This window comes from Cornus florida, unplaced genomic scaffold, assembly GCF_030987335.1.
Source record: "Cornus florida cultivar Cherokee Brave unplaced genomic scaffold, ASM3098733v1 CherokeeBrave_3.0.0_Hap2_Chr07, whole genome shotgun sequence".
Classification (NCBI taxonomy): Eukaryota; Viridiplantae; Streptophyta; class Magnoliopsida; order Cornales; family Cornaceae; genus Cornus; species Cornus florida.
Genome location: NW_026775577.1, coordinates 37,240,401 through 37,250,457, shown reverse-complemented (window position 1 = coordinate 37,250,457; position 10,057 = coordinate 37,240,401).

Sequence of the window (10,057 nt, the reverse complement as noted above, 5' to 3'; positions counted from 1 at the left end):
CGCATGCTCGTGGGTTGAACTAAGAGCAAAAGAGGTCAGTAGAAGCAATTAAGGTCGTCGGAGTTGCTAGAGAAGACGGTTTAAGATTTCTAAACTGAAATCAGAGGCAAGTCTCTATTCTAACTCCTTCCCTTAAACCTGTGTTCTGTGCATGCCTAGGTAGACTCCAGGGGTTTAATTAATGCTAAACATATCTGTGATGCATGTTTAAACTGTAATTTGCTTCGTTGAATTAAACTGATTTGAAAATTCTTAAAGCGTTTAATTGTATCCTTCTGTATATGTTTTTAAGCCTTGTTTAATTGAGGTCGTTGATGCATGTTGATGTCTTTAAAATAATCTAGGACACTGAATGAACATTAGAACAAGTGTTTAAAATATTACAGAGGCCCTGGGAATCGCCGGAGGCGAGGAAGACGAAGCAAAACTGAGAAACGGCTTTAGGGAGTGAGAGAGCAGGCTCCCAAAAGAAGGGAACCAGCTCCCTCATTGATGGAGCCGGCTCCAAGGAGTGTGGAGCCGGCTCCTAGCTCCATAGAGCAGGATCCCAAGGGTAGGGAGCCGGCTCCCATGTTAATAGAGCAGGCTCTCAATTTGTGAGAGCCTGCTCTGGCCTAGAATTACGTATTAATGATTTTTAGGCTGTGTTTGGGCTATATTGGGTCTGTGTAATCCGTTTAAATTGCATTAAATGGTGTAGGTAATTGCTAAGGACCTCTAAAAATATAGGGAAACATTAATTAGTAAATGGATTAAAGAATGGAGCAATGTGAATTTAGAGAAAAATATACATGTTGCACCCTGGTTGGTTATTTAAGTTAATTACAGGAAATTGGAGATACTTATATATATAATTTGATATTGTTTAATCATATTTAAATAGAGTTATAAGTATAGTGAATTACTTGAAATTAACTATGCTTGGTTTGGATTAAATTGGTATTTAACTTGCCTTTAAATGTATCAATTTATGGACGATTTGGAGGATTTAAATGCTTTGATTTATTTTAGCAATTTAAATAGTTGGAAGATGATTTTTTAGGTTCTGTAATGAATGCCTAATATCGTTATATATGTATTAATCTATGTTAATGCATGTTTTGGAGAATGGTTGATGAATACCTAGTACTGTTTTATCAATTATGCTAATTGGAGGATTGTATACACCGGTATGGGATGGTGTCATACTAGGGATAGATTAGTTCAAATGCTAAGTCCTACATATTCTGGATTGAGGTATGGATTAACTGTAAGGTTAAGTCCTACTTATAATTGTGTCATGTCAATAAAACAATTGAATGACCTACTTTGGTTTCTGGATGGATTGTTATACATATATTAGGCCACTATACCAGATGGATGATATTTTGTATTAGCCTTATAAAGACTTTATATATTTATGTTATGGTGCCATGGTATGAGCTTGAGTCTCAGGACCATGGTTAGGGTGCATATATCGCCTAGGATGGATAACTGGACAATAGCTGCTATTTCCTGGTAGGTCTAGGTACACATAACCACGTTATGTGCGATTTGCATGGTATCTCTACTCAGGCTAAGACAGACCTATTAGACTAGTGAGCCTCCTATGGTATGTACTTATACATATATGGACTACTCTAGTTATTGTTGAGTTATCTAGGATGTATCTGCGTATCGGGTTTCTGTATGGATCGTAGTAGAATAGAACTTGCATGTGGGCTTGACCCATTCTCTTATTTTTGAGGTGTTCGTCAGTTCCAGTGTTAGAGCTTGGTCGTGCAGAGCAGATACAGACACTCATTCCTCCGACTACGTAGGACTATTTTCTATGTTTAGCTTTATATTCCGTTTCAGTTTGGGATTTTAATAGGGGTCCACTAGATGGATTCCTGAGTTGTTAAATTAATGGAGGTTTTGAATTATTGGATTTTAACAATAATTATTTTGAGGATTTTTAATTTAGAATTCTTTCAGCCTATTGTTTTATTTCTTTGATTCATTTTGTATTCTGTGCTTATTTATATTAATTGTTTGGTATCCCTCGGATCTATACTCGGACTTGATCACCCGTAGCTCTAGAATCGAGGGGTATCACAATGACTATGTAAATGTAATTTTAGGAGATATGACTTGAGACCTAGGACTCCTTTTTGGGGTCTCAAAATGAAATCTACCTCTTTGTAGAATTTTAAGCCGTTTGGCGATGTATTTGAACTCATTTTGATGTATGGTTATTGTTTCATCAATTTACCTTTGTTGCAAATGTTTTTGGACAGGTTCGATGTGTATGGATTTGTTCTATAACTTAATGAGGAATGTAGGAACTAAGCCAAGGCCAAAATATGGCCTTAGACTCATTTCCCAGGATCAGTGCTCAAGCACGGGGGCTCTGTGCTCGAGCACAGGGCCTAAAATCTTGATATCCCGAGAGCAACTCTTGGTATCTTGAGTTTTTGGTCCCAGAGCTTAATCATTGGGAACTTGGTATCTCTCATGTGTTGACCCGAACTTCAAATGCCATAACTTAGTCATTTAAAATCCAAATGGGGTCATTCTTTAGTCAAAGTTGAAGAGTTTTTTTATCAGCTTTCCAATGATACCAATCCCAAACTCAGATTCTAATCGCATCAAGAGTTATAGCTCTTTTAGTGGAGGGGTGTCTGTTAATCCTTTAAATCGATCGAAAGGGGATAATTGTGTGAATTTATCATTCTTGCACCTAGAACCTTGTGGAATGTGTTCAAAAGTCCATTATGACTTAAGTTGACCTTATATGACTCACTTAGAATCATCTCACTCATTTTTCATACCATGTATTGACCATTCTACCTTTGGGTATTCTCGGATTCGAGTAAGGATCCGGTTAGCAATTTGGACACCCGGGTTCGGATCGTTACAGCTTGAATGTACCAAGGGTAGATCGAATAAGTTTTTTGATTGTTATAGTCTATTGATCTTGGTGTATCTTAGCTACACTAGAATGTGTAAGTTGAGATATCTTGATAAGTGTGAACCTTTTTGGTGGCAATCCTTTATAGATTAGAGTTGCATTTCATATATATATATATATACCCTACTCCCGCTTAATCGTAATTGTAATCTCCCCCCATCTAGTTTGTCATATTCTACTGAATCTACTCTGATGCATATAAGTATATCTTGTTTATTTTTTTTGTATACACATGCTTATGACTAAGTTAAGAAAGGTTCATATAATATTTTTTTAACAATTAGTATTAGAGCCAATCACTAGCTGAAAATGAAGGTGTGGACAAGCTTATGAGACATGGAAGCCAGGTCCTAAGAGGTGGTGATTGTGTGGACACCAACTAACTGTGTAGACATATCTTGAGAAAAGCAGTGATGTGCAAAGCAGACAATATTTACACAGTGTGGGTAGATCCTGACATCTTACAGCCAAGAAGCTACTTGACATAGTTCTAGAATCAAAATTCTTGCTACCAACTACTATTTTTGAACGGAATTTTGACCACATCTACTACAACTTGAATTGGAGGGCAACAAAGTGCTGCACAGAAAAGATTTAATTCACTAAACAAAATTATTTCTCTGCAATGTGGTTCCTTTGTTTTCCTTGAGACTACTGCTCCCTAATGTTTGTGCACTTCAAACATATAACTGAATTGCAATTCATAACAAATTCTGCAGAAGATTCACTGACTGCAGCTGAACAAAATGTTTCATTTAGCAGTTGACTGCAAGTTTGCAAGCATAGCATATAATGGCAATAAAATGCCTAAATTTTTGTTGTTCATGGCCTGATAAGAAGAGAGACAAAATAGCAAACCAACAATCAAACTTGGGACAATCATAACTACATCACTTCTACTCAACCAGGTTTGTTCATGTTTTGTAGTTTGACATCTATGGTAGAACTTTACTTACAAACAAATGTAACAACAAAAAGAACAAAAGTTAAAGTTCAGGCTCTAAAATTTCAAAGGGTACTACTACTTGCCCGCCCTACAAATGCGGGTTCTTAGGTGGGCAAAAATGGGAATAAGTCCTCGGTACCGACGATGTAGATTAATTGTTATTTTCTATTATCTAAAGAAATAGCGAATATTTATTGGTAGGGATACTACATAGTGTATTCATCCCGAGTGTTCAATATTTTTCCTACCTTTGCATTAATTTGAGTAAAGTGGCATAGTATTTTATTGCACCAAGTAATAGAGTAAGTATTAGCTGAGCCCGGCACATCCGATCCATCCGTATACTACACCCTGGCATGTATATATCTTGGACGGCCCGAATGCGCCTAGTGCACGGTGTGCCGGGCTCACCTAATATCTATCCCAAGTAATGACCCTTTTTAGGCTCAAACTTTAAAATGCTCTTGAACATCTGCTAGACAGAGATGTTGTGCCCAACAATTGTGTTACTCAAAATTCTACTCTCAACCAAGCATTTTAAATAGTGATAGTTCAGCAGTGTTTAGCTCATTCTTATACTGCAATCAAAATCAATACATAGACATCACAACTATTCCAACATTGGATCACATTTGCAACCCTATTGTACTTCAGACATTGGAATGCTCAATAGTTCAAAGTAAAAGAACTTGCACTCTATGATGCTCATAACACATGAATCATATGAAAGGAACAACAAACTTTTTTTTGACCAAATTGTTATGCTGTGCACCAAATGTATCATATAAAATCTAATGAACAGTTAACTCATTCAAGCCACATGGATGGAAAATATTTGCCAGATTAAAAGAAATAAAATAAAAAGAGAAAAAAAAAATTCAAGGACATTGATATTCATTGTGTTCTTATGCGTACCAACCAAATTCAAGAACCATTCAGCAATACTAATGCAAGGACACAGCTTGGACTAAGCAAAACAAAAGAAAAACATAGAAATGCATAGGAAAATAGAGTTCTGAAATATATATATATATATATATATATATATATATATATATATATATTCAGGGACTTCTTGTACATTTATAGAATAGACAACAATTGTTTACATAGCTCATGAACTTCCTTCTATGGTTATAAATCATACTTAAAAGATGCTGTTTGAACATATAGATGAAACTTTTGTTCAACCACTTTTCATAGATTTTTTGTTGAAAATTACACAAATTAAAAAACAGATGTGAGAAAATCACCATAATCTGCCAATTAATAAATAAAAAATGGGAAATTGTTCCAACTGTGCCTTTTCTCTTAGCAACACACACAACTTCATGGATACAATTCAACAAGTATAGCTTACTAAATTGTATATTTCCCTTTAAAAATATCATAATATTTGATCAAAACCACAAATACTTTGCTCCAAAGCATGATTATTAATCATACTACTTTCACATTCAATAATAAATAAATAAATAAATAAATAGTAATCCATTAATATAAACAACATGATAAAAAAAGGGAGGGAAAGAAAAGCAAAATTACCATGCCATCATCAACATTATAACACATGAAAATCTAAAATCCCATGACTATACATATAAAATCAAATTCTTGATCTTGAGTATGCAATCAATGATAGTCCGATAGATGATGAGATCCACCTTGCTCTTCCTTGCCTCTTATATTAGATATTTATTACATATATCTATGTGTTTGTGTTGACACCCATTTTGGTAATTGGGCTTGGACTACAGTTGAACTGAAAGTATAGTGATGTGGCAAACGTTTGGGTCACAAGAAGAGACTCGGTTGAAGACGCATGGTATTTAAATGGGGTTGAAGAATTGGATCATAGGCCTGAACCACAAGGGGGGCAGCGATGTTGCAATTTTCCAACAGAATTGGATCTGCAGGAATTGTGTTTGAAGACGCAATAGATGAAGTTGGATAACTGGAAGTAACAAATAGATAGAAGTATTTATTTAATTGCATATTTATGTTTATCTAGAGGATTAGGTTTTATTTGAAAACAGTAATTAGTTAGTTGAGTTTAGGTGTAACTAGAATGCTTATTTGTAAGATTTTGTTAACATTTTATTCTATAAATAATCAAAGAGGCATGCTGAGATAGAGGTCCAGCACCCTCAGAATCATTTTATTATTGTGTTTTGTTTTCTTAAGCTCTTTCCCAAAATAGCATCCTTGCTATTTCTCTCTATCTCTATCTCTTTTATTCTCTCTATCTCGTTCTAATTCTCTCCTTCTATCTCTCCCTCTCTATCTCTTTCTATATCCAGATTTTCTCCCCTTTCTATTCTCAAAACATTACTATAAATTATTAATTATAAAAGTCCTTTTAATTAAGGCAATTCTTGAACTCAAAGAGGAGTTTTATTGTTCCCTTTTTTCCTCGCATCATCGAAAAGTCAACATTCTCAAAAGGACTGAAGTTAACAATTTACACTCGAACCATATTGTTGGTTCTGGCACTCCCGCACTACATCAATTCCGAATCGGATCTAAGGATCCGATTTTAGTGTCAACAGTTTGTGTGGAAAAAAAAAAGAAAACTAGAAAAAGGGTACGTGAGAAATTTTAGGAAAAAGAAAAAAAGAAAAAGAACTGTAATTAGTATTGCCTGGCTCCATTCTGTCTGCCTTTTTCTAAGCTATGAGGTTGCTCTCTCTCTCTACATTGTACTCTTTACCTTTAGATTGCACGATAGTGAGCTTTGATTTGCAAGAAATGTACCATTAGCATTTCTTTCTATGCAAGGGCTGTTTCGTCATTCCACATCAACAAGAACCAATGGTTATGGAGGAGGTAGTGTTTACCCACTCGAACCATTTTTACATTTGCTTTGGCCCAAACCCCACCAACCCTCCTCTAAGTTTCCACGGGGAGAGAGAGAGAGAGAGAGAGACGGTTTTAAATTAAGGCCCAGCCGGTGAAGGAAGGAGCATTTTTGTCTATGAGGTTTGTTTCGGCACGCTTTGTGTTTTTTGGCTTGGTGTTAGCATTTTCCATACGCGCAGAGGTGTGTGAAACAAATTTACTCGCTAGTAAGTCCAGAAATTGGTAGGTGTTAGTACAAGAAAGCAAGTTTCAAAGTATTTTATATTCGTGAGAGTGGGTTATGTTAACATTTTTGTTGTGAGTTATGTTATGATGGAAATAGTTTTGGGGAAATGTTAAGAGTTCATTCATGGCTTTCATCTCATTATTGAAAAGCATGGTAGTTTAATGTTGATGCTTGATTGTCATTTTTCTCCCCACCTTTTTTTCTCTTGTATCCTATGCTTTGTATGTGATTCACGGGACTACAAGAGGTGAATTTTAGGCTATCTCTACTGAGCCGTTGTGCTCACCCTATGTTTAATATTTTCAAGAAATGGCAAGGACGTGATAGATGATGTACCCCACAAGCTTAGATGTAGCTTGGTGATCTCTTTTGTAATCATTTTGTGAAGGCATTCCTTTGAATTTTAAAGACATGAAATGACCTTATTCATTTTGCCGGTTTCAAGCGAAACCGTTGTATTTGTGGCCACGGAGGCCTTGGCATGTAATCCTATTCTTTTGATTACATTGTATCACGTTAAAGATGTATGAATGTTTATATATAGATTTGATTATCAATAATAAATGTATGAAGATATTTTGATGATTCAATGCGATGTTTTGAGGTTAATGATGTCCACGGGGGTGTATTTACATGTTTAGATGCTTTGGGGTTGCATTTGAATGGTTTCGGGAAGTAAACATTTTGACCAATTCACCATGGGGCATCATCTAACCAATTGGGTATCTACCTGGTTAGATAAATGGGCAGTATGTGGGTTTGATGGGATTCTCCCATCTAACCGGTTAGATGGGTATATCTAACTGGTTAGAAGGCCATCTACCTGGGTCGAAGCTCCTATCCACCTGGTTAGATGTATGGGCAGTAGGGGTCCATCTAACTCGTTAGAAGGGACTATCTAACTGGTTAGATGGCAATCTACCCGATTAGATGAATCTATTTACCCGGTTAGATTGGCCCTTCATTTTGGCATACAAACTGGACTAGTCATCTAACCTGTTAGATGAATTCATGTACCATGTTAGATGAGTTAATATTTACTATTTGACACAAAATTTCTGTATAATTACCCAATTACCCCCAAACTTCAACCAAAGCATAGAATGACCACAAAAAATGAATATTTTATCCATGATGAGTTTAGAAGCCATAATGAACGTACTATATATTATACCCTTATGAACTCCAGAATTATTATAATGATGTGAAATGATTGTAGTGCCCTTATGCGACCTTGGGTCCGGGCATGGTCTTTGGGGATATTTTCATTTTTGGAGTCCCTTGTGCAATTATCTTTTGGATATATTTTGATTTGGGGCATTTTTACGATTATCTTTTGGATATTTTCTAGGAGGAACTTTTATACAATTAGGGGAAAGTTGTGTAAGATGTGTTTGGTTGATTAGGCCAAGTGTTGGGTCATTAGTGAGGCAAGTGGTGGAGTTAGATGGTGACAAGTGTAGGGCTTAGATGAGAGTGTGTGTGTGAGAGAGAGGTAGTGTAAGACATTGTTTATAGATATTATCCTTTGTTGTCTTACAACTTTTTCCTAAAGACTTCATCTTCCTCACTCATTCTCTCTCTAACCTCCATTGTTGCATAACTTAGAGCTTAGGTTCTTCTATCTTCCTCTCCTTTTGCTCACACCAAAGAAAGAAAAAAACTTAATTGCATCTTTGACTACAAAGCATTTGTCTTGGATTTCTCATTGCCCATTTTCTCCTTTGGATTCTTGAGAGGCTTTCTCTAGTAAGGTAGGGGGTATAGTATGATTGTAACCTAGGAGTTTTCATTGTGTTTTGGGGTTTATCATGACTTATACGCATATTGTGTGAGTTGTAGGGAGATTCTTTGAGGTTTGCTTCATGACTTAGGCTTTTATATTGTTTACATGTGTACATATATATCTTGTATGCTCATTAATCACTTAGTAGAATGATAGATTGATGGTAGCTTCATTGAGATATATTTGTTATAGCCTTGGATTATTCTTGTCATTATAACTTGCTAAGGATTTGTATAATGCTTGTATGGTTGTGTAGCTAAGGTATTAGAGACCTTGAAGTGCTAGCAAGAAACAAATCATTTATTTATTTTCTCATTGTTAGCATATGCACTTGTATAGTTGGTTTGATATCATGCCATGCTTAGCTTTGAATACTTAGGACATGGAATGCTTGATCCTTACATCTTATGTGTGCATGGAAGGTGAAGCTTATGCATTGACTATGTGGCGATATTGTGGAAATGGTTATTGATTTTGGGAGAAACTTGGGACATTGTTACTTTGATAGCTAGAGTTTGGATCTAGTGAGGGAGGTATGAGGTCTCCCCAATTATAATGGCCACTTGGGTAGTTCCCTACGGGTTAGTAACCCAAAAGAGATAATTTTTTCTTGATTGTGATGTTCATAACCGGATGTTTATGAGTCCAAGATATCCTTATTATGTGATTTCGTATTTTGTTTCCAAATTCAGATTCTTATGTACTTGTGGCTTGGGGTTTCTGTTTGGATGTTCCAACGTTGACAACCTTTGTATGATTTTGTATTTTCATTTCCAACTTGACACTTTGATGCAAATGTAGCTTGAAGTATTTGGTATTGGATGTTTCAATTTGGTTAAGTGCATTCTTATAATGTGGATTCTATTTACCTTGCTTCTAATGTTAGTTCTAGGATGATCCCTTAGTTTCACCCTTAAATTAGAGGTATAGGAGACATGTTCCATATTTGTTTAATTTATGCTATTCTTGCGAGGCCAATGAAACCTTAGGTTATCCCCATAATGCACTTTAAATTACTCACACCCGTTGCTAAATGTTTTTCAGGTAAAGAAGTGTTCTTTTGGGATGGTCATCATCCTTTGCTTGGCTTGGCCATGATGTTATGGACATCTTTTGTTTTTGTTTTCATGCAAAATGTTTAGCATGCTTATGGAGTGTTTTCGGGTTCCTTTGACTATCTTGTGGATGTAATCTCTTTAAGCATTGTATCTTGAGAATTATTTATGAAATGTAATGAGGCCAAGGGACATTTTCTTTCAAAGCATGTTAAATGTAACATTTTGTATTAAAATGTTTAGTTTTTGTATT